The sequence below is a fragment of the Eubalaena glacialis genome, chromosome 18, assembly GCF_028564815.1.
Source record: "Eubalaena glacialis isolate mEubGla1 chromosome 18, mEubGla1.1.hap2.+ XY, whole genome shotgun sequence".
Lineage (NCBI taxonomy): Eukaryota > Metazoa > Chordata > Mammalia > Artiodactyla > Balaenidae > Eubalaena > Eubalaena glacialis.
In genome coordinates this window covers 16,092,995-16,118,449 of record NC_083733.1, presented here as the reverse complement: position 1 = coordinate 16,118,449, position 25,455 = coordinate 16,092,995, and the positions used below count along the sequence as shown (strand labels likewise).

At 50.5% G+C, this 25,455-nt stretch overlaps 1 protein-coding gene across 2 annotated transcripts in view; it reads left to right on the top strand.

Annotated features, from left to right (window-relative positions):
- Positions 1 to 25,455, top strand: part of ZFHX3 (zinc finger homeobox 3) — a 252,974-nt gene that overhangs the window by 10,425 nt on the left and 217,094 nt on the right. The window lies entirely within an intron of this gene.

The following is a 25,455-nucleotide window of genomic DNA, read 5'->3' as shown; positions in this document are numbered from 1 at the left end:
GCCCCCCGCCCCGCCCGCCCCCCTTCCCCGGGCGGTGCGCGCTGCAAACTGCGAGTTGAGCTTCATTTACATAAAGCGATTCCGGGCGGGCGGGCGGGCGGCCGAGCCGGCAGCGGGCAGGCCGGCGACCGGGACGCGAGCGCCGCGCCCCGTGGGTGAATCTCCGCCGCGCGCCCGGGGACCCTCCCTCCCGGGGAGGGGCGGCTGCCAGCCCCGGCCGCCACCATGAGCCCCGCTCCCCTGCCCCGGGCCCCCCCGCACCCAGCCAGAGCCACCTCGGAGCCCCGGGGGCAGCGGGAGGTGGGGAAAAGGCCGCCTGGGGTGGGTAAGTTCGGGGCTCGGGTGCCGCTGGAGTTTCCCATTGTCGCGCCTGCCTCGGCCCCCGGACCCGCGAGTGCCTCCTCCCTCCGGAGGTGTGCGGAGCCTTTGTGTGCCAGGTGAGTGCAGCCTCCCTCCCCCGCCCGCCCTCCGGGTCCGCGCAGCCGGCCTGGAGCTGCGGGCAGGTGTTGCGAGTCTTGGCTGAACTTCCCAGTCTCTTGGGGCGTGTGGGGGAAGGGCAGGCTGGATGCACCTGAACTGCTAGGACTCCAATTGGAACCGACCTGGGGCGAGAGTCTCTGAATTCTGCTGGGCACAGAGTACAGACCTTCCTCCTTCCCTCCCTCCCTTCCATCTTTCCTCCCCCCCCCCCCTCCCTACCATCTTTCTTCCCCCCTCCCCCCCCTCCGGCCTTCCTTATTTTGCTTTTGGATTAGTTCCTGCCTTCTGAATATTTGCGGTGCTGGTGTCATTTAGAAGTTTGAGTTCCTCCGCCTAAAAATGCACCCTTTTCATCGCGAGAGAAGTCACTGGCCAGTTGGAAACAGTGTGAAGAACGGGCTTATTGGGGAGTAATTAAAGGGAGAATCAGAGTTTGGGAGCTGGAAAACACCTTTGGAGATCGACTTGTCCACCCTCAACTTTGAGTCCGTTGGCACTCTGGAAAAACACCGGCGTTCATTTCCGTGGGGAGGGGGTGGGCAAGAGGGAGAGCTGAGACGTTTGTCCTGTTAAAAGAAGAGGAAGGCCCAAGTTAGGTCAGTAGCAGAAAAAAAAGTAATCATGGCAGTCTAGAGGGAAAAGAACTTTCTGGAAAATGGTCCTTTCTGCTTTGGATATACCTGTGTTATAATGATGGGAAAATGCCTAGAGGGCAAAGATCACAGCCCATGCCTGGTGTAGTCCAAGAGTGCATTGCCTGGCACAGTGGTGCACAGTATATAAACTGGTTTAAATGAAACTGGCTAGCAGGTGAATCCAAGAGGGTCCTCCCCCCTCTCCCCGCCCTACATTTGTGTCCTTTAACTGGCCTTGAGGACTCTAAAAGCCACTGACAGATAACCTCAGAGAGGACAGATGGCCCCACTTGGACACAGGGAGAAGGCCTCTCCCTCAGGCTGGGGCCTGCATGGTGGAATGCATCAAGGCAAAGCAAGGAAAACAACGTTAAGCCTTGAAGGTAGATAGTGAGAAAGTTACACGTCATCTTATTTCATTCCCATGCTTTGAGATCCTTGGGGAAAGGTCACTAAATAAATAGAGTATAATTTAGAGCTCATGCTAGCTGAGGAACTTCGTTGCTTTGCCATCGAGCAGCAGGTGTGTTTGTAGAGTTGGCCCCTGGAGTCCCCTCATTCCTAAATTCAGGAGGTGTCAAACCTTCATGTTCTTTTAATGGCTGTGGTTTCTGGGTAGGTTTCAAGGGGAAACCCTAAAAATCACGAGCTCCAGTGAGCTGGGCTGGAGAGGGAAGCCTGAGTGAGAGGGCAGAGACTACATCGGAGAGGAAAACATACACCTTCCAGGGTAACCTGATCAAGAAAGGCCGAGGCCAGGAACACGGGCCTGTTCCTTGTTATCAGAACAGCCACTAGTGGCATGAGATTCTGATTCCTTCTTGTTACCCAACCCAAAAAGCAGTTAGGGGACAGAGGTGGTGGAATGTGAGGGAAGTCAGGAGACTGGGGTTCTGAATAATTTAAGGGTTTCAAGAATAGGGTCATTGGAGAGAGGTACATACCTGGATGTTTGCACACCTGCATTTGTGTTCATTCTCTTTTGTGGAGACCCCGAAGGCCCCCTTTCAGAGGCATGTGGCTATGAAGGCCAAGAGAAACTTTTCCTCTCCCCTTTCCTTAAATTACGGGACTAAGGAGATTGTCTGCGTTTAGTTTCCAGCATGTTTTCAGAGAGCGTGTAAGTGCCTCTCAGAATGGGCTAGGGTCACACTTTGTTCTTTTATTTAATTACACAGGTATTATTTAACAACATGGGGCAGATGCAGAAGCAAGCACTTTTACACTTTAAAATCAGTCCTTTTGGAATCACAAGGAATTAAGTGACTTGGAGACCTTCTGTCTTGATGACATGGGTCACCTCCCTTTGCCAACTCTCTTTTGAAATGGCTGCATTTTCTATTGGATAGAGCTGCTATTTTCCAGTTCTCTGGAGAACAGTTTTGATTGACAGGGGACTATTGAGAAACACTTGCTAACTCTTCCAAAATAGAAAAAAATCTGAGCTGCTTCCCCAGCCACCTGAAACTTTAATTTTGGTTTTTCCCTTCCATCTTTTATTTGCACAAATGAATACTCAGGGAGAGTGGAAAGGACCCAAATAAAACAGTATTCTCAGCAGGCCTCTGTTTGGCTCTTCCCAACAGGACAATGCCGTGCCTGCCTTCTTGCTGTTTTGGGGTTGGATTTAACTGCTGTATCAGCTCTGTGCCAACTGGACTGCCCAGTGGCAAGGCGCTAAACTAAGCAAGATTTCAGTTTTCAGCATTATGACTTTAACTGATGATTAGTAGACACTCCCAGGACAGTACTGGCTCACCTTGGGTGACCCAAAGGTTGTTAGTTCATTAGAATAAATCTGTGATTGCAGACTACTAGTGAAGTCTTATCTTGGGCTGGTGATGATTTAGCTTGGTTCCTTCAGTTCTAGTCACAAGTGGTGTCCAGAGAGCATGTCCTTATTTTCACTGTGTGCTGTTGTTCCTTTTGCACGTTGGGGCTTTTTTTTTGTTTTTCGTTTTGCTTCTGAAGTGTTAAGTGTGAGAGGCTAGAAATATTCCAGGGCCCAAAGCATATCTTTATCTAAGAAATAATTTTTATTGCAGGGTTGCAACAGTCTCATGTTAAAAAGTAAATATTTAAGTGACTAAGCCACGTTTAATGAAAGGGTAGGGACTTGCTCTAAGGGAGAGAAAGTGAACTGTCTTCACACCCACTTCTTAGAGTAGCTTAGGGTTTGTCTCCTCCTCTTAGAGGGGAGGCAGTGGTGATTCTGGCCTGAAGAAACTTGCAAGCTCCATCTCACACTTCCCTGTATTACAAAGATAATGCACCTGATGCTGAACATTAGTAACCTCAAGAAGTACAGTATGTGCTGTGGTTTATACTTGCATTTGTTATTAAAATGGTTGCTTGCTCTTAGCCTGGCCCATTTCTGTAGTGCTTGGGCCTGTTGGCCCTCTCTGGTTCCCAAAGACGGTGTAATTAACCAGGATAGGGGCGTTACTGTAAAAATACAACGTGAAGGCAGATTCCATTACAGTGAACTTCAGAGGGCTATCGAAGTGTTCTGGTATGAGATTTTGGTTGTAATGGTGGCTGTTAGAAATCACAGCAGAGCTCGGAACTACCATCCTCTGCCTGGGTTTGAAACTGTGGTCAGGGAAATGGAGACCTAGTTTTAATAGAATCCAGATAAGGGAATTCCTTTGCAGGAGCTAATCTCAATCAAATATTAAAAGGTGCCTGTTCTGTCCAAAGCAGTGTCCTGAGTCCTTAGACCGCTCAAATTGAGGAACAAACACACAGAAGCTAAGACTGAGTCAGACTGCCCCAAGGGAGAGACCCAGGCAAAAATCTTGGCTCATTGGCAAGCCACTCTCAAAATCCAGATTAAGGAGGAAAACTACAAAATCAACAACTGTCAGATTTCTTTTCTATATGATTTAAAGTTGGCTGCCAGATTGTTCTCTTTGAACATGTGTGAACTGACAGTCAGATGTTAGAGGGTTGTTTTGTTTTGTTTTGTTTTGTTTTGTTTTTAGCTAATAAAGTAAATGACTCATATGAACAGGGACTGGGGAATTGACAGCAGTATTGTGCTAAAGCTTCAGAAGCAGCGAGGCAACTTGAATGCTTTTTTCTGGTTTTCATTCTTTGGGGCAGGGGACAAGATGGTGAGGACAAGGCAGTGAGTGGTCTAGCAGTGACGGGTGTTTCTAGAGAATTCCTTGCCTAAGGAAGGTGGCTTGGCTTGTCACTTTTAAAGGTGATTTTTCGTTAGATGTTTCCGCCCTTCTTTCACCCTTAATTCCTGGAATTTCTTGCTTTTGCAAGGATAAGGGTGTGAATAAAAATAGGGAAAGAGACATAGAAAGTTTGCTAAGTGGCAAATTTGACTTCATTTCAGAATAAGACTTCTGTGCTGTTGGTTTTAATCCCAGACAGGGCCTCTTAGCAAAATGCCTGGGCTTAATCTGCCTTTTGGGTGAGCCCTTCTCCCTTCCCACAGGAGGGTCACCACGCAGTCTTGTCAACACGGGGATTAATGCACGGGAGGTTTTGATGTGTACCCCTCCAGAGAGGCCTTAGCTGGCCTCCTGGGGGGTGGGGGGGTGTCTTAGGTGATTCAGCTGCTTATTCTTTGAATTTTGGTGTTAACACATGTGCCGCCTCCAAGATTTTTCCATCCCCTTCCCTCCCTGAAGTCAGTCTGAGGCTTCCAAGGAAGGGAGGAGTGGGGTATGCAAAACATGTGCTCCCTTCCCACCCGCTGCCCCTTCTGGCTGCTGCAGGTTTGGGACTGAAGCCATCAAACCCCCCTTGCAGGCTGCTCCTCGTGAAGATGGGGAAACCCCCGAGCCCTCCCTCCTCCTATTCTGCTAATCACATAATGGCCTTAAAGGCTTTCTTACATGATTATCTTGTCTTTAATTTTAAGTGGGTCTTTTGGGGCAACAGTTGGGAGTTTGTGGAGTATCTTCTGTCATCTGTAGGCAGACTCTGAACTGGGAAAACTGGCTCCATCGGACGCTGTGAAAAGATGGTGGAATTTTCATCTGCTGCCGATTTCACGCACTGTCCTGAAAGTGATTTCGGCCACAAACCTTTGATCTGAGAGTGAAACTTGCCCCCCCTCGTGTGCTTCTGGAGGCAGGAGTTGGTGACTGCTCAGACCTCCTGCTCTTTGTGTGTGTGAGTGAGTGTGTGAGTGAGTGAGTGTGTGTGTGTGGGTGTGTGTGTGTAGTGGGGGTGAGTTAGCTAAAGAGAAGGGCTGAACTACTTGTGGGTCTTTGGTGGTGGGCGAAAAAGCAATTTTGCTGGGTTCTTGGTTGTGCCTGATATTATCCAGGAATGTGACTGGAGAAAAATTCTTCTGGGAGTCTATTGGTTGAGCTAGATTTTGAATGAGAACTGTTGCCCGTGCACATCTCTGTTGTAGGCTCTGCATTTCCATATGAAAATTCCAGTTCATAGCCAGCTCTCTGTCTTCTTTGAGTCTCCTTAGTGGAGAGGCCAGAGTCAGAGTCAGATGAGCTGAATGAAGACAGGGGGGCTTAATTTGATACTTGAGTTCAGGCCTCATCTGCCCCCCCCCAAAGTTATATATATCCCTGTTCAGATATGAAGTCTCGATTCAGTACATAAAAAGCTCTTTTCAAGAGTTTAAACTCCTGTAAGCCTATAAAAAGTACATATGTATAGCCATCAGCTTACTTGCTTTCCACACTTATGGTTTCTGAGCGGCCTATTTTGGACAGCTTTTCTCTTCCTGACATGTTTGTCCAGTGAAAATATGCTAAAGAACACGTGTGTGCCTTTTTTCTCCTTCTCAGCAACTTTCCTGTCTTTTTTTTTTTTTTTTCCTTTTCTTTTAAACAGTTTTTCTTAACTGCTCAAACAATGTAAGCCTCTTCCACCATTTCAGGCCCTCTTCCTAAAATGCTCTTTGGCTCAGGGCCTTGGTTCTTAATGTGCATTTGGCTGGTAGGGGGATTGGTTTTTGCTTTCCTTGTAACATTGCCGCGTTTCCCCGTGGAACATCTGTGTCGTTGCTAAAGCGTCACGTCAACTTGCGGATGCTTAAAAAAGAGGCCCGTGGATTCAGTGTGTGTTAGAACGCTGATGTCACTGCAAAAGCAGCTGCTTTCAAACTGCTCTTAAAACGTAGTTGCAGGTAAAGAATGGCAGGGGTGAAAATTCTAGGGGTTCCCCCACTTTTTCAAAGAGGAGGTGAAGCTGGTTTTTCCTGCAACAGGTATGAAACCAGAGGTAGAGGTATCTTTGGGGAAAGCAGAGAACTTTTACACCTTTTGGGAAAGGACTGTCAGTTTATTTTTCGCTTGCTGGGGAATCTAGTGTTTGTCCAGACATTGGAGATATTGTCTGATAAAGGAAATCCTGGTGCAAACTGCTAAGTGTCTAATTGGAGGAGGTGCGATCTTGCTCATTGGTGAAAGAAATGAGATAATTACAGAATACAACAGGGTAGCGTTCAGGTCAGGACCAGAGTGCTGCTTGTGAGTCAGCCCTTGAAATGGGGGTGCTGGTGTCCACATGCTACTGTCCTGGGAGATGCAGAGATGAATCAAATGAGCCTGCTTTTTGGGAATTCTGTTCTCCACTCTGCTCTAGTCTGGGACCCCTCTGCTGGGGTCGTAGGCGTAGGGCCTGGCTCTGTTCCAGCCTGACGGTGTGACTGTGGACCCACCATGCAACCTCTCTGAGCCTTATTACTTCCTTTCTCTGTAAAATGGGCATAATGCACACCTCACACCTAAGAGTGGGAATGAAATGAAATAGAAAACAAGTCTTCCAGGTGCATATTCGGTAGCCTCTCTACAAATGTTAGTTCCCATCCGCATGTCCTTTCCTTTATGTTTCTTTTGTCCCCGCCGACAGCCCTGGCTCCCTTGTTTCCCAGCACCCTGGAAGAAAGAAACTAAAAGGTCCAGTGTTTCTTCTGTTCTTTCCTTAGGGGCTGGGAATACAGCCAACTCTTTCTGACATCCTGCAACTGCGATCAGGAGTGAAAGGGTCTGAAATTGACACAGTGTCCCCATCCTCCCCAGCCCTCCTCTCACGTGCCCCCCCCCCCCACCAAGCTGGCAGGCGGCCTTCGAAGTGAGCAGCCCACTCAATGACCCACCTAGAGAGGCCTTCCCGGGCTGGCTTGTATATGCTAATAGGCCTGACTTGTCCTGGCTTGTTTGTCGTGATTTGTGGAGGCATTTATATGCAAATACTATCAACTTGCTGAGTTAATTATCATTTGCCCTCCCCCCCCCCTTCCTGCACAGCCTCCCAGCCTGGCTCCGCGAAAGGGGCTGTTCACATTCATCCTGGAGCTCTTCCTGTCTTGGCCTCCTCCATCCGCTGCCCTGTCCCCTTCCTGTCCCTGCAGGCCCGCTCACAGCTCCCTCCCTGCTCTGCCGCCCGGCGCAGGAACCTCTGTGGTCTGGGCTGGGGAACTGGGCATGCCAGTGGCTTTGCCCAATTCGGAGCCTCCGCGAGAGGCGTCACTCTGCATGCGGTGCGGGGTCAGGCTTACGTTGCACGGAGCTTTTAAACCCCATTTTCTACCGAGTAGCCTGAAACACAGCTGCCCAGACCTATCAGGCCTTGAAACTCAGTCCTCAGTCTGGTGAGAAAGTGAATATAGTTTTAACATTATTATCATTACTTTCATTTTCCCACATCGTGAATACCACTGAGACCTGTTGCCAATCCTGAGCCCTGCAGAGAAGCCATTTTGCAAAGGGATGCCCCCCCCTCCAGCCCCCCGCCCCTGGAAATCTGAGTATTAAAGGTGTGGTTTCGTGGACCTCATCTAGTCCTTGCCCGGTTGTGTGTGGGCACGGTTGACATTTGGGTTTGATAATTTTTTGTTGGGGGGGTGTCCCTCACTTCTTCAGGTCAGATGCCAGCAGTGCCCCCCTGCCCCCCAACTCCCAATCAAAAATGTCTCCCGGAATTGCCACTGTCTCCTGGGGAGGAAGAATTGCCCCTCCCCCCCTCCTGGTTGAGAACCACTGGGATAGACATTGCATTTGCTTCTCTTGGATAAAAAGAGGGCAGCTTCCTCCCACCTCCAAGTTAGACATACTTGTCAGGCATCCTCTGAGATAGTGATTTGACATAGCTGATATCAGATGTTGTCATTTGCTTAATTTTATGGTCTTTTTAGCATCTAAAAATTAAGACTCTTTCCTTTTAGGGCATGGTCATGGGCTGGTGTTTGAGGTTGTAACATTTTCGTCCCCTGGAGGGCCAGCCCATAGAAATAGAACCCATATGTAATTGTACACTTTCCAGGCATCACGTTAATAAAAAGTAAAAAGATACAGGCGGAATGAAGTTTAAAATGTCTTTTTTTGCACAACCCACAATATCCCCACAACATTCTCAGCTCAGCAGTTGGGACTCACCCTGTTTCCAGAGCTCAGGAGCAGTGTATGGGCAGTGGCCGCCATACTGGACAGATCAGCCCTATCTGGGATCACTCTGGTGGTTGCCGCCATATTGGACAGCTCAACAATATCTAGGATGATTCATGCCCTTTCCAGCTGTGGGATCAAACCATTTTCTACAGTTCCTGAGTCTGGGAGAAAGTTTTTTTCTTTCCTTGAAAAAAAAAGGCTTTGTGTTTATTCTGTGCAGTGTAGGGCCTTGGCTGCACAGATGCAGCTGTGTGGTGCGGAGGCCGAGGGAGCGGGGCCTCTAATCTCTAGGGAAGCTCCCCCGGCCTCCGTGGGGGAGCACCCTGGACCGGGCCTGGGAGGAGGATAAATAATTCCGAGGGCTCAGTGTACTCTCTCACACCGCACAAACTAATGGTTCGGGTTAATTTTGTGTACAAGGTCCCTTTTGTTGGAGAAGGGGGTGAAAGTCCGCAGCTGTGACCGGAAACAGGGGAAGGGCCTACTGGGATGACCTTGTTTCGGAAAGTCTAAATGGAACACTAATGGCAGAGATCTAAGACGGGTGATGTATGTGTGTGTTTGACTGGGCCTAAAGATAAGGTGAAGAGTATTTTAAAAGTTACTTTAGTGCAACCTCCCAGATAACCATAGGCGGGAGGCCAGTTACAATTTATGGCGAGCTGGTAGTCAGGCCTGTGTCTTGGCCTCATTTTATCTTTTGAGTCCAGGCTCTGTAGCTTAACTGGTGGTGCTCTGTTTGTTTATTTTATCTTTTTTTGGAGGGGGGAGGGCAGTGGGGGCTGGTCAGGTTTTGCAGTGAAGCTTAGTGGCATTTTATAATGCACAGAGAGCCGTTCATATTTCTGCTCCTGGGTGCTTTGGGACGTGTCACTCCTTGCCTTGTCCCTAATAATAACGTCCCCTGGGCGTTGCACTGTAGAGTTTCCAGTAGCCCGGAGTGCAGGCCCACCCCTTGCACGGTGACACAAGCTTGCCAAAGATGTGGCCAGGGCAGGAGGTGTGGAGTCCTTAATATAGCCCCGAGCCCCAGGTTTCTTTCATCTCTGAGGTCAGTCAGCCTTTTCCTGTTGCCTCTAGAGGGTACTGGGCCGGCGGGCACACCCGGCACGCTTTGCTAGTGAACAGGGCGGCTTTGGGTGGCGAGTTCCTGGCTGTTTCTGGACAGCAGGTGCTCCAGGGGTATCTTCCGACACCCGATGGGATCCCTGCACTGAGCCATTTCCTCAACGCTCCCTTTCTTAGAACTTAAAGAGATCCCAAAGTTTACGAAGTCCCCACGACTGGATGCTCTCCTTCCTACCGCAGTATCCCAAGGAAGGACCTTGCAAACTGCTCCCAAGCTTTGTTCTTGGAAAATGTATGATCTTGAGCTCGTGGGGACTGTGCTCCCCATGACGCATTTTATCATCGGGTTGCAGCATTTGCAGCAAAATCTTGCTTATTTCTTATCTGCACTTTGACTAGGTACAGGTTTCTTTGGGGGGGTTCTTTCCTGAGGGGCGGTAAGGATAAAATAGGAAGTTCTTCTGAGTTTTGGACCTATCTACAAAAATAACCTCTTGATTGGTAGATTGGAGTAGGTTTGTGGATAACTTTTTTTTTTTTTTTTCTGAGGGTGGGTGATGCGGTCTAAGGTTCCGTCAGACTTTTCATGTTACCAGTCCCGTAAGCCACTGCCATCTGCTTGAAAATTTTTATTTTTTCATTTTAAATCCTCAAAGACAAAGGGACCTGGAAGCTCAGACCTGTCCTGCCACATTCCTGAGTAATTTGGTTTTGATTAACCCAAGGAGAAAAGTTGGTTTCTCCTAGCGACCGAGGGGATCAAAGCACCAGGAGGGGCAGTTCTAATACACGCCGTCCCCCCTCTTCTCACTCCCCCTCCCTGGGCGTTTCAACCTTCCCCCTCTTTAGAAAGCCTGAGCAGCAGTTATTTCCACTTTCTGACTCTCAGAGAAGTGGAAGTGTGTCACAGAGCTTTGGATGGACAGACTGGGGAGAAATAGCGCCCCCCCCCCATTCCTTTCTTCCTAAACTCCTTTTCCCCCCACAAAGCTGCAAAGCACATTCCTGTGCTAATCCTGCTGCTGGAGGAATGCAAATGGCTGTAATTGTGTGCCCCAGGATGGGCCTTCCGCATCTGTGCAGCTTTTCTTCTTTGAGGAGGTGGCTAAAAAGTTCATTTACATGGAGAAATGAGACTGGCCTGTGATCCCTCGTGGTAGGATGGGCACTGTCTCATAGGAGAGGGGCCATGTCTGTGTGCTCTGCCCCTTGCTCCCCTTCCCTTCCCATTTTATAGTGTGTGTATGTGAGGGTGGGGTGCGGCTGGGTACCAGCCTCCTGCTGGGCATATTTTATGGGAAGGGCAGTTAAAAGAGAGAACTCTGCTCTCCATAGTGAGAAATGCAGCTGGAGGAGGAGGCAAGCCTTGTAATGGGCAGTCCTTGTAGCACACCACAATAAACAACTTTTTACTATTTTTCAAAGAAGATGATTGGTGTCGGACGTGATTGATAACATTTTGAAAGAGGGTGTGTCACTCCACTGGCCTTGTCTAGCTTCTGATGCACATCTGACCTTCTACCTCCCCCTCCCCCAACCCATTGCCAAATGGCAAGTGTAAGTGATTTGGATACTAAGATTTTTCAGCACAATTAGAGGTATCATTTGGGAGTCCGTGCGTTGTAGCTTTAGGCGGGGATGTTCAAAATCGACAAGAAAATTCTGTCTCAGTCCTATTCAAGAACACTTAACTCCTGGCTGAGTCTGAAGTTGAAAGACAGACTGAGTTTCTAGAATAGCACCATCCAATAGAAATACAGTACAGGAGTTACAGATATAATTAAAAATTTTCTAGTATACACATTAAAAATACTAAAAGGAAACCGGTGACATTAATTTTATTTATATTTTCTGTAGCCCACTATATCTGAAATGTTATCATTTTAACATGTAATCAATATAAAGAAAACTATGAATGAGACGTTTTGCATCCTTAAAAAAAAATCCCACGTGTATTTTATACTTACAGCATATCTCATTTCGGACTAGCCCCCTTTCCTTGGCTCAGTATCCCTGAGGGGCTAGTGGCTGCCTATCTACAGGGCAGGGCTGGCATTTCAGGATGCTGCCATGGGCTCTTCTGAGGCATTCGATTGATGGAGCTGAGTCAGCCGCCATCTCTTGTGACCAGCTGCTTCCATTTACTGGGGTTCAGGGGTACAGGCTGCATCTATCTACACAGTTTCTTCTGTAAAAATCTCCCAAGTCTGCTGACATCCTTATGGGATTGTTAGGAGGCAAAAAATGTGATGCTGCTGTGCAAGTGTTTTTTAAACTGTTTCTTGACACGCAGGTGGGTGGAGGAAGTATCCACCTGGCTTTGATGGCCATTCCAAACAAAGAACAGCAGCAGTGGCAGCAAGGTGGTCCCAACCCTGTGGGAGAGGGCAGGACAGCCTTCATATGTGTGAGTTCTGGTGGGTTTATTACAACAGTCTTACTGCTTTATGCGTCACCCCTTGCTTTTTTGTGCCCTCAGAGTGGCATGGCTGCAGGGAGCTTCTGGAAACCATCCGTTTCATCCTGTCCGTGGTGGCTTACTAGTCTGTGGTGGGATGGGGACCTTGGACGTGTGGGTGATCAGTGCACTGTCCTCTCTGACATCACACAGGCTTCCTGGTTGGTTGACCTGGGCCGATGTGGTGTGTTGCTTGGAGGGGCCTGTCTTTTGGAAGCTCCCGTGCTGCCTAGGCGCTGCTGTTGCTGGTCTCCAATCCCAACAGAAGACCCCTTCTCTTCTTCCCTTAGTGTTTATTCGAATTTCTGATTTTTCACATTATCTTGATGCCACACAGCGGAGCCCTCTTTCACTGTCCAGGGCCAGTGGTCTTCTCTAGTTGGAGGTGGAGAAAGAGGGAGGCAAAGGGTGATAAGGAAAAATCAGAAACCGCCTTGCACATGAGGATAAGGGAAGGGATATGACAGAGGCAAGAAGTCCCACCCTAGACTTTTTTTTTTTTTTTTTTTTTTTAAGGCTGTTCATACGTTTCTCTTGTTCGCTCCTGAAGGGACTTCTTCTCAAAGTTAGAGGATTTAAGTCCTACTGACATTACAGCCCCGATGAGTAAAACAGCAAGGATGGCTTTCGCCTGGCTTCTGCTGGCGGAGAGAGCAGCTGTAAACCTGTCCCACAGAGGATGCGCCTTCTTGCTCAGTGGCGGCTAAGTGCTGGGGTTTTCTCACTATTGATCTCAGCGTTCCTTAGTCGATGCATGTGATAAGAACAATCTTCCTTCACCATCGCTGTGCCCAGGGCACACAGCCAGCCTCGGCCAATCCGAGGCCCTCCTCCAGGAGGACAGTGGGAGGTGTGCCCCTGGTAAGCTGAGAGGCGGGTGTGGGTTTGGGGTTTTAGGGAAGGAGGTATCTAATTCCCTCAACGGGCCGGCCTCCTGTGCAGGCAGGAAAAAGCCTGTGAAAGTGTGAGGTTGCGTGGCCCCGGCGCCGGCCTCTGCTGGGGCTGGAGAAGTGCAGCGGTCTGACCCTGGGTGAAAAGTTCAAATCTGCATTTAAAAGGAGTGCCAGGACCTCCCCCCACTTTTACCCCCAGTCAAGTTGAAACTGTTTGTGTTTTAGAGGATATGGTCAGACCTCGCGCCCGGACATCAGACAGCTCCTGGTTCCCTTCTGCCACAACCCGCTGATGCGGGAAGCTGTGTGTGTGTGTGGGAGGGTCTTTTGTAAGATGTCGTTCTTGGGTAACAATAATTCTTGAGGGACACCACCCCCGACTGGGCGCCTGGGGGAGTCGGAAGTTTGTTCCTTGGTCTGACGCTGGGTGTTTAACCCCTTTCCCCATGTGCTCTTGGCAAGGCCTTTCCTTTTCCGACCTCCCCCCTCCAAGGCCACTGTGGGTGGTGTGGAGGCACTGGCAGGCCTGGGGGAGGGGGGAGGCAAGGTGACGTCTGGTGGCCACGGTCCCCTCTCCAGGGAGGGGATGCGCCCTGTCTTGGCCTTGTGGTTTAGAATGCTCTGCTGGGCCCGACTGGGGCAAGTCGGCCAGCCTCCTCCTCCTCTGTGCCCATTGGCAGTCCTGAGCAAGGGGTGCTCTGTACTTTTCTGGAAGCTTCTATGGCCTCAGTGGGTGGAATCAAAATGGGGCCGCACGGGGTCAAGGAGGGCGCGGGCTTGGGGGTGGGGAGGAGCAGGGGTGGTGGGGTGGGAAGGGGAGCCTGGCCTCCACCGGTCTTCAGTCCAGGAGAAGTGACAGAAGTGCCGCGGCAGCCTTCTTCCCCTCCCCCCTCCCCCCATCCTGCTACCCCGCACAGAAGGGGGTCTGGTCACAGCCGCCCGGAAACCCCTGCACTCGGGCCCTGATCTGTTTACTCGAGCATTAGGTGAATGTAAACAGTTCAACCTCTCTGATTTTATATCCCTAAAGGGTCTGAGTGTGAATACAAATGGGTATTAGGCCCCTGCGGTTTCAATGACTGTCCCCACCCGCTCCCTTGCTAACTAGCAGGTCTTTAACCTGCCCAGAGGAAGATAAGGTCCTCGGCAAAGCCCAGGGCTCCGGGCGCCTCCTTTTTCTTTTCTTTTTGGTTTTGAATGCTGAGATTTAAAAAGTGGTTTTGGGAGGCCTCCATCTGTAGGACTGAATGTTGAAGAGAGCAGAGAGAAGGGCTTCTGTTAAGGGGAAGTCTGTAGTTATTTTGATCTCTTATTTGGGGAGGAAGAGAAGTTTTCTGTGTTCCCGTTACTTTGTCAAAAGCGCTTGTGAATGTTGACTCTTTGGTTAAAGTAATACTTTTGCACCGATCAGGTGGTATCGTATATCTTTGTTTCATTCTTTCTGAATCTTTTTTCTTATTTAAAGCCTAGTTGGGAACTTAGGCTTTTGGACACTCCTCCCTGTAAGAAGGGTGGTCTCTAGGGAAGGATCTTTCGGGTGGGTTTAACACATCTTATTTTCTCCCCTACTGGGGTGGGACACATACATTTTTGTTTTCTTCAGGAGATCATGGGAACTCAAAGTCTTGAGGGTCATGCCAGGTCACTTTACTCACAAGGTTCTAGAATATACATTCTGTTAGGGAGCTGGCATTCCTTCTGAAATCCCAGCACCCTCACTCCCCCACTCCTGACTTCTCCCACTCTACTCCCCCTGCCCCACCCAGTTCCAATAAGGGGCTCCCTTCTTTGCAACCAGAGGGCCGTCGTGACCCGCAGAGGAAGGAGCAGAACGTCCCCCCCACCCCCGCCTCGTACGTTTGCGTTCTGGTTCATGTGTTCAAGGCCTGGGCAGTTCTGTTCCTGTGGTGGCTCTGAGTCCAGTCACGCCATCACAGGGGCATTTTAATTAGCAGTGCCTTAGTCATTAGTGAGTTATTGTTTTTGTCTGGAAACACTTAAGTACTGTTTACTTGATGTCTCAACGAAATGCAAAACAGCAATTAAGCAGAAATTTGTTGTATGAGGCAGGAACCAAAATGGATTGTCAAAAGCAGGTCGTGGTTCCTCCAAACCAAGTAAAATCGCTCTTCCCTTTGGCATCCTGATAACTGGAATGCTCCAAGTCCTTTCTTTCTTCAAGACCTGCCCCCTGGAGTTATCTGATAGAAATACTCCAGAACGTCGTGTCTTCCTGTGTCCTGCCTTCGTTGGTGTGGATAGTTAGGTTTGGTGAAGTGTTAATGTTTACCTTTTTCTTCCCTGGCCTTTTTGTCCACTACCTGGGATATTTCAAAACCCTTTCCAATGAAGATTATTATTCGTGAAAACTTGCATATCCTTGTGTGGTGGTTGATGGAACTTGAGTCTGTTTTCTTTATGCTTCTTGAGACCAAGTGCCATTGTGCTACTTCGCGACCCCTTGAGAGGGTTGGGATGCTGGGATAGATATCCCTTTTACGTAAGAAAATCTTTTTTATTGATTGGTGAAAAAGAAGCTAAAACGAAGAATTCTGGCTGAGGCGGAGCCGGAGAGGCACTAGAATGAAAAGAAAACAGGTGCGTGTGAATTGCCTGCAACTTGGGCAAGAATCATTGACCCCAAAGGGAGGAGTAGCTCCTTGCTGAGACAAACAAATAGACAAATGGCCTCTGCTTTGGTAGGATTCCCGCCCCCCAGAATCCAAGGTACATGGAAAATGGAATCATGTGAGAAGGCTGAGGGGCCATCTAGGGGGTCAAGTTAACTCTAAATCATATCATCCTGGCTTCCATTCCAGGAGACAGGTTGATGTAAAAACTCTTGGTACCAAGTTCGTCATTGGGGACTCCAGTTTCTAACTGCTCGGGCTCTTGTCACTCCCTGTCTCTCTCTCTCTCTCTCTCTCTCTTTTCTTCTTTCCCCTTCAAACAATATCTTCTGACTTCCAGATTTCTGATAAATTGATAAGAGGCATTGCGTGAGTCAATAGAGCTGTAGACACTTTGCCAATATAACCCCGGCTCTATTGATCTGCCAGTAAATTAAAGTCTTACTTAGAGGCTGCCGATATTTCTAATCTCCTGCCTCACCAATTACATCCTCCCAGCTACCTGGAAAGGGGACTTGAGCCTTTGAACCTTTATTTGTTGTTGTTGCGAGCGGGCCGCTGTCCTTCCAGGGGCCTGGGGGCGCTTGCCTGCTTATCAGGTAGGAGAAGGGGGAGCATGGAGGAAAATGAGCCAACTTAACTCCTTGCCTGGGATCGGTTTTCATGCTACAAGGTTCATTAGTAAAAATTTCTGGAAAACAAATTCCATCATGGTGGTCACGAACATTTTATCGCAAGTCTGCAGGTCACTCTTACCCTTGACATTGCCCCAAGTTTGGAGGTAGAGAAACTTGAGAGTAGCTGGTATTGGGGGTCTCCCTGGCATGTTTCCTGGCTCTCTCTCACTTGAAAAAAGTGCCGACAGCTTTCTTCTTGCACTGAGAGAGAAGGAGAGTTAGGATCAAAAGCTGGATTATTAGTGTTTGTCACTTTTAAAAAATGCCCAAGAGTTTGGAAAAGAACAGAGGAGGGGTGCCCAAAATAGGAATGGCTGGAGGCCCACGTATGTGCTTGCTGCTTTTTTGGGTTTTGTTCTGTAGCCGTTTTGCGTTCTCATTGGAGCAGAGGCCCAGGGGAGAGAGAATTCCCTTCTTTGTCCATTGTCACTCTTACCCATGGTGTCCCCTCTGCCACTCCCCTCTGCCTTCTCACTCACTCGTTTGAAGTCAAGTAACAATAACAACTGCTTCAAGAAGTCACCCTGGAACAGTGGGGCTCGTCCAGTTCCTTCCTGGGGTGCCCACTTTCCACGATGGCGGTGGGAGCAGATCATTTGTCTGATAAGCTCTTTCAAGTCCTGTTTATGTGGTTGACTTCGGGAGGAAATCTCCAGGTAAATGCTGTGTTCTCTCTAATACTCCAGAGCAAAAAATCAATGGGCGGGATAATTTCTCCTTGTCCAGCACACACTTCTCATGTGTTTCTTCCCCGAGCGGCGCTCAAAAAAATTTCAATGATAAATCCAGTCCTGGAGTCCCATCTCTTCCCCAGCATTCTTCAGGAGGACGCATTAGGAGGTGCCTGGATCCCCTTTAGGAGAAAGAACAGCTCAGACCCTGGGGCCTGGGGGTCTTCCCTCTGCCTTCTTCCTCTGCTTACCTCTCACATGGGAGAGCTGAGTGCTGAGCTAGGGTCAGGTAGTGTGGGAAGCTTGGTCCATCCGCTGGCCGAGTTAGGGATGGATGGAAGGTGCGCCCGGGGGTCCTGGGGACCCAGGAACTGGGTGTGAGGCGTTAATGGCCTCCCCTTCTGCCAGAGGGTGACTGGATTGGTGGCCCGGCGGCAAAGGATCCTGCTTCAGGGCTGGTTAGGTCTCCGCGCCCTGGCCTGGAGACAGCCTCTCCATGCGTTCCCTTGGCTCCCTTGGGCTGAGTGAGTGAAGAAGATGTTAGACAAGGAGAAACCCCAGGAGGTTGGGATTGACTTTCCCCTTTGTTTGGATTGCATTGTATTGTAGGAGGTGTTTAAATCTTGTTCACACCTGTCGAGGCTGAGGCCTGGCTTTGAGAGCGGTTTGTAACAAGACTTCTGTTGTTGTTGCCCAAAAGGTTTCTAGCTCACGATAGAGGAACTTTATTGTAGCAACTTGTTAATGTTCAATTAGGCAAATTCTGGGTGCCCCAGGGCAGTGGAAGGGCGTGCTGGCTGTCCCTGGCTGCCCACGGCCCCTTTCGGCAGGGATGGGGCGGGAGACGCAAAGTCTTGGCCACGGGCTCCTCGGTGGGGGGGGGGGGGCAACAGGTGGGGCCTTGGCTGAGGCTGCGTGTCCTTCCGAGGCGTCTGAGGTTGGTGGCGGGGGAGGGAGCAGGTTGATGCCAGCCCTTCAGTGTAACAGTCTTCTCCTGTCTGTCGGCACTTGCTGGCTCTCCCACTCCCACCCTCGGGTGTGGCACCAGCTGTGCATCATGCCCAGTCCTCCTGTGAGTCGGGAGGGGGGAGGGAGGACCCCAAACCTCACGTGTGGCGGCTCCGGCATCCTGCTGTCCCGGGCTGTGGAACCCTGTTATCTTTCAGAATCTGAGCCTGCCTGGCCACATCTGGGGATGTTCTCTGGCTTTGGTCCTGGCGTGATTCCCCTTGAATGACTGACTGTCCCATACCTCGATGGGCAGTGTTTTCCAGCTCCTGGTAGACTGAGGTCTTGACTGTGTAAAGGGAAAAACAGGAAGCGCATTTCTCTTATGGGAGGTTTTCTTAGAGGTGCTTCCATTCTGCCTCATGGGCATGGTGGGCTGACCGTTGTCTTTTCACAGTGGAGGAAAAGAAGCTGGAGCTTGAAGGGATTGGAGTTGTGCTTCTAAAAAAGGCAAAAGGGAGATGCTCAGAGGGTTCCTACTCTATCCTGTCCTCCCCTGGCCCACTGTCAGGGTGCACCTGGGACCTGGCAGCCGGGAAGGAGGTGGGAGGCGGGTGTGCCTTCCCCACCGTGGCAGGGAGTCTTTTGTGCTGGTGAGGCCTGGCTGTACAATATTGGCCCCGTGGCAGCCCCTCGCCCCGCTGTTGAGCGATGAGGAGTGCGGGGCGGCCGGCAGTGTATAAACACTAGTTGAGCGCAGGAGGGGCAGTATATCACCGGAGAGAGATAAGCAAAGTTCTCTGATAGTGGATCAATAAAGGTTAGTGACATCATATCTCAAAGTGAGGGAACCTGCTTTCTGCACAGCCATTTATCAGATCACAGCCTGGAAAGGCCTTAACCCCTTTCTGGCCACATTTCTTTTTACTGAACACAGAGAGACGGAAACTCCTTCTGGGAGCTGGGGGGTCCACTCACCCCAACATTGTATTTAACGACACTGTTAAATACACGTGTGCTGGTTTTGGACATAAATGCCTTCTGCAGTTAGCACATTACTCCCGCACTGGCTTGGGCGTGCCCTGTGCGTTTATGGAAAGTTTCTTAACTTTGAAATTTGTGCAAAAATTCCCATTAAAAGGCAGTGCTTCTACAGAAGTCTTAAGACTCGGCCAGCGTGTTATGGGTGCACAGCTGTATTGATGTTGGACACTTGGGGGCTGGAGTTTGTGTTTGGTGTCGGATGGTCAAGCAGTTTCACTGGACGAGACTATTACAATTGTAATGAGCCTGAGAATGATTTGCCCTTTTTGCCTGTGGTGTTCTAGATCTTTACAAGTCTCCCAGTGGGCTGGGATCGGCAAACTATAAGCCTGCAGGCCAGATGTGACCCAACGCCTGTTTTTGTATGGTCTTCGAGCTAAGAATGGTTTTTACCTTTTTAAATGGTGGGGGGAGTCCAAAAAAGAATGTTATTTCATGACACATGAAATTACGCAAAAATCGTACTTGTGTCCATAAATAACATTTGGAAAACAGCCAAGCTTGTTCATTTACGTGTTGGTCAGTGGTGGCTTTCATGCTACAGTGACAGAGCTGAGCAGTTGCAGCAGAGACTGAATGGCCCACAAAGCCGAAAATATTTACCTAGCTCTTTACGGAAAAAAGTTTGCCAATCTCTAGTCTAGCCTCTAATATCAAATCCACTGCTAACTAGCTGTGTGACCTTAGGTAAGTCACTTAACTTCTCTGTTTCATTGGTCTCTGTAATAAAATCTTGTCTCTTGCCTACCCCAGGGTGTTCTGAAAGTCAAATGAAAATTGGTGAGAGATGCGTTTGAAAAATAGCTTGTGTTTGCACGGTATTTATTATTAAATTAGCAGGCCCTTCAGCGTGTAAGTCTATCTAAGACTGCTAGGGTGTGGGGACTTGCCTTGTGGAAACCTAGTACCTGGCGTGATAGTTAGAGCTTGTCTCATCCCTGCGTTGTGTTGGGTGAAGTTTGAGTTTCTTTGTCTCTCTGAAAACTTGAAGACATGCATCTTCCCAGAGTGAACATCTTTTGCTTTGCAAGGGAACATCAATTTTCCTCAGTGACTGCTGAGATTTTTATCCTTAAAGAGTTGGATCACTTTTCTTTCCTTCCCACCGGTGATTTATAGATGGAGAGAGCAGGCCTTTTCCTGTAGGTCTCTGGCTGTTTATCTTTTAGGTTGGGCCCTGACAATATGCTGGCTGGGTTGTTCGCATCGGCCGGGGCATTTGGGGGCGAGATGCCAGTTCCAGGGCCCAGGGGTGGTTGGGGGACGGGGGAGGCCGGAGATTCCAGCCCAAGGCTAATGGGCTGATGTCCAAGTGGAAAGTGTATTTTCATTGAGGAAGTGTAGGTATTAGTGGAGCCTGGATTACTGTGTGATTGTGCTGTCAATACTGCCGTATTGAGTCTGTGAGAGCCCGCACAATACGGGGAAACACTTAGCTCACTACTGCTGCTTATTGAGAAGCCAATAGCAATTTACTTGCTGACACTTGACATCAAATCCATTCCCAGAGGTGGAGCTCCCGCAAACGACAATGGAGCTCCGGCTTATTCCCGGGGCCCTCCCACCTTGGGGGCCCGGCGGGGGAGCGATGGGGGGATGCTCCTGTTTAACTTTCAGAGCTGACAAGACGTTTTCTTCTCCTCCTAATCGCTCTTGTCCGCGTCTTCTTTCAACAAGTGCTCAGTGGCCCCCTCTTCATTCCTCCCTGGGGTGTGAGTTTTCTACACGTGGGAACTGTCTCCTCCTCTTCTTCACAAAAAAGTTGGTTCCTTAAAATGGATACGTGAGGAAATCATATGAGGGAGAGGGCCGAGCAGTGTCTTTAGGAGATGGGCGGGCATCTGGGGGAAGGCCAGGAGGGTGCTGCGTTGGGGAGTAGAGAGACCCCGTGGTACCCGGGGCAGGGGGCTGGGCCTCCCTGTGCCCACGGGCTTGGTGGGGGGGCTGGGGAGGGGGGGCGTGTGACTCCAGAGCTGCTGGGATCGGGCACAGCGGGACGCTCTGTTCCTTCTGTGACTAGTCGTGTGGGGTGTGTCTGCAAAGCGTACCGCTGCTTGATGTAGTGTTTTTACACGGCCACGTCACTTAGATGCCTTCAGACCCCAGGTTCTTCTCCCAATAATCAGCTTGCAAATCAGGGCAGCTGGATTCTGGGAGGCATTTGGGGGTGACCAGCCCACGGCTCCCATTGGCTGTTCTGGCCTCACTGAACGCCAGTGCCATTGAGTTTTGTCTCTGTGTCCCCGCGCCTCGGGGCCCAGTCCAGAGATTTCTTTTCTAGTGTGTTTTACATGGATTTCTCTGCAGCCACGTCTTGCTGGTTGGGTGAAGGGAGAATGAGGCTTGCGTTGTGATGGTTGGAGAATCTCAAACCCTATCACCGTCACCGTGGATGGTGCTGTTGCCTGTGGGTGGGGGAGGGAAAGCAGGAGGAGGAGGCCCAGGCCTGTGGGATATCGTGAGGCTCCGTGGAGACTGGCCAGTAACACCCTGGAGCCTGCTGCCTTCACATGGAAGGTACCCCCCGTGGGAGATTGCCCTGCCTCACTCCTTCCTTGTCCCTCCCTTCTCCTACCTTTCCCTGCTCACCCGGCCTCCTCCTTCCTCTGCCAAAGACTCAGTTATTTCATTCACCTCAAGCAAAGCAGAGCAGCGTGGAAGTGAGATTAGGGGCCTCTGACTGTTTTACCTTTTCTCCAGTGACCTGGATCAGACCCAGCATCTGATGCCGATCAAGGCAGCCTGTGCCTCTGCTCTTGGTGATGCACCATGCCGGGGACGATGCTATTTAATTATGATAATGCTTTGTTATAGGATAACTTTCTCTCAGAAGATGACAGCACTTAAAGGAGGTCATTCTACCCCGTTTACAGAAAGCTGGTGTCGTTCCCCGCACCCCCCGACCTTGGGCCTGTCCAGAAATGGATGTGTCACTCAGAGCTCTTCTGCTTTCTGTCACCACCTAGCATAGATGAAGTCACATTGCTTTGGACCGACACGATGGTGTGTGTTGTCAGAGTGACTTTCTGGTTGCTCCAGGCTCCGGGATCAGCGTAGGTGGGGGCAAAGCAACACGAAGTGCGCCTGGTGGTTTTGAGGTTGTGGACCTCAGCTGTGATTCCACCAAACTTCAGATGCTCTCTTTAACCCTTGCCGAAGCCCTGCTTTCTTTAACACAAAGGGCCCGTCTTGAAGGATGCCTTAGGGGTCCTTCTCGGTCCAGATTACCATGAGAGGGAGTCCGGAAGGTGCCTGGACCTGGCAGGGGCGGCAGGAAGCGTTCTCATCAGCACGGCGACGTTGCCCCAATTCCTGGGGGAGGTTGATCTCGATCTGGCTGTTCCTCGGCTGGTGGTCTGGGTGGATTGAACGGCAGGGGAAGGTCCACGCAGGTGGCCGTGCTGGTTCCTGACCAGTGTGAAGATGGGGAGGCCTTGGCTTTGTCCAGGACGGGTTTAGGGCTTAGGATCACGTAGGTGCAGGCTTACACGCCTTCTGGAATTAAGGGTGGGACTTTGTGCATTCATTTTCATCTTCAAGAGACTCTCCAAAGTCTGCAGCTATTACTCTGACACCTGCAGTGAAGACCTGTGTTTTAGTAACATCTGGGGAGTTGTCCTGGTGTGCTTACCTCATTTCAACTTAAGTTTCTGGGACTTGGCCCTTCTCTTCAGCCTCATGCTCACAGGCCGAGTCCGGGCCCCATCCCTTTGTGGCTGAACTCCTGCAGGGTCTGAGGAATCTCCAGTCTACCCATCCTCTGCCTCCAGGCAGCCTCTATCTGGAGATTTCAAAGTCGTGGCCTGCAGGCAAAACCTGGCCTAGAGACGAGTTTTGCTCAGCACCTATGGTATTTTAAAAATAGACATATTTCAACATAAAAATCTGGATTGGAACCTTCTCCTGGAAAAAAAATGGGGGGATTTGGTACTTCTTGGACCTTGAGGGCAAAAGCCAGCTAGAGCAATGACTGCCCCTCTTAGAAAGGGCGTGTGCTTTTTAGGTCGCCAGGGTGGGTCCCTGTCACAGGTGTACCTCACACCTGGCCAGCTCGCTCACCTATGTTCCCTGCTGGTCCTTGTAGGTATGTGCTTTCTGGGGTCACTCTGTGTACACATTACCACAGAAACTCTGTTGCAGTGGTTCTCAAAGGGGCCGATTTTCCCTTCCCCTCGTCCCAGGGGGACATGTGACAATGTCTGGAGACACCTGTGATTATCATAACTTGGGGGGAGATGCTACCGGGATCTGGTGGGTGGAGGCCAGGGGTGCGGCTAAGTGTCCTACAGTGGGCAGGACAGCCTCCCACCCCCCGTAAGAACTGTTCAGCCCAAGGCGTCAGTAGTGCCAAGGTCAAGAGACCCTGCCCTCTTTTCTTCGTCTCGTTCTCCTGATCAGGAGCCTACAGTGGCTCCTCGATGCCTAGCATTTTCCACCTGCCTGCAAGGACTTGGGGAGCCCTGTGGCCGTGAGGCCAGCCCCTCCCGCTTGGCCTGCTTGCCCCATTGAAGCTCCCAGGGTCGGGGCTGCGCTCCACGTGGCTGCCGCCTCTGGCCTCAGGCTCCTGCCTGCCCTTGACCTTTTGTCCACTTTTTCATCAAATGTTTGAGGACGTCTCCACTGTTCTAGGTGCTGGCACTCCTGCAGTAGGGGGAGGGAACCATCCTTGTCTTCATGGAGCTTATGCTCCCTCAGTATACGTAATTAGTAAGAAAAATGCAGTGTTTTAAAAGAGGTTAAACGCTATGGAGAAAAAGCCGAGCAGGGGAAGAGGGAGTGCCGTGGAGGACGGTGGTTTGCGGGTGAGGAGGGCCTCGGGAGGGGGCGACGTGAGAGCAGAGGCTGGAGGGAGTAAGTGATGGAGAGAGTTCTGGACGGGGAGAAGCTCCTTCAGAGATCCTGCGTGGAGCGCGCCTGGCATGTCTGAGGAGCAGCAGGGGGCCCGCGTGGCTGGAGTGGGTGTGGGAAGGGGACGGGGTGCATCCTGTAGGGCCTCGGAGGCCACGTGAGGCTTTCCCCTCTGCTCTGAGCCAGGTGGCCGTGTCGGGGGGATTCGTCCGCAGGAGTGACGTGACCAGGCTGGCACTGGACAGGCTCCCTCTGGCAGCTGTGCTGGGCGGAGGGTGGGAGCACGGAGACCAGAGGGAGATAATTGCAGCCAGCTGAGCAAGAGGCGGCTCTGGCCAGGGCCCCCGCGGCGCAGGGGTGAGAAGTGGTGAGTTAGTGTCCTGTGGCTGCCAGAGCGAAGACTCATAAGCCGAGTGGCTTACAACAGCAGAAGTTTGTTTTTTCACGGTTCTGGAGGCTCCAAGTCTGAGATCAAGGTGTCAGCAGGGCCGTGGTCCCTCTGAAGGCTTAGCCAAGGGTCCTTCCTAGCTTCCATTGGATGCCAGCAGTCCTTGGCATTCCTTGGCTTGTAGCTGAATCCTTCTAATTTCTGCCTCGGTCTTCACATGGCCTTCTTCCCTGTGTGTCCTCTTCCATTCTGAGGGCACCAGTCATTGGATTTGGGACCCACCCTCATCCAGTATGACCTCTACTTAATCATACCTGCAAAGAGCCGATTTCCAAATAAGGACACATTCTGAGGTTCTGGGTGGACATGAAATTTTGAGAGACACTGTAAGCGGTCACCCTTTGAATGTATGTTGAAGGTGGGGTGTGGGGCAGGAGAGGAGGAGGAGGAGTCAGGGATGCCTTGAGTGACCGGAAGGATGGCTGTGAGCTTGGCCGGGCCCCTCGCCCCGGAGCCGCAAGCTCCACCCGTGGGGTTGCATCTTTCCTCGTGGCTCTAAGCCCCATCGATGTTTTATTGAGCTACTACATGTGCACTCTGCGTCACTGTTTAGGCCCCTGAGTTAGCCACTCAAGTATTAAACTGTTTAATTCTAAATAAATTCTAAATAGAAGGGAGAGGTGTCACATCTGTCTGAGGAAAACGGGAAAGGAATTTAAGAGGCTTCATTTTTCAAAGCCCTGGAGCCTGTGTCCATTCCACTAATCTGCACAGTTGTTCTGTAAGGTATGCAGGGTGGGGACATGTCATCTTTTCTGGAAAAACCGAGAGGCTAAGTGTCTTAAGAGGATCACCTAGCCGTTGGTTCAGATCTGACTTTGAACTCCAGTGGGCAGGCAGGGCATCAAGTGGAAGAGTGTTGGGGGGATGGAGTGGGGGTGGATCGTAGGGAGACGGTCTCTGCTCCCTGCCCCCCGCCTCACCCCAGGATGGCTCAGAATCCAGACAGAGGGAGGCCTCAGAACCACCTGAGTGCATGATGGGGACTCAGCCTCTGAGGGCCTGTATGAGGAAGGGAAGCACGAGCTGTACTCCTCCTCTTGAGATGAGCGGGCTTTTCCATAGTTGGCAGTGTGTAGAGAAGAAGGACAGATCAAGATGAGCTTCTGGCCGGAAACTATTTCATGTAGGAACCAGACATGCTGCAGGCAATTCTCACGATTGGTTTGTTGGCTGGTATACAGGCGACCCTACCAGGAGAATGTCTTGTGCTCTCAAAGGCTCTGGTGTTTGAGAAACCAGGGACTGGATTCGTGCTCTGCTTTTACCTAACTGT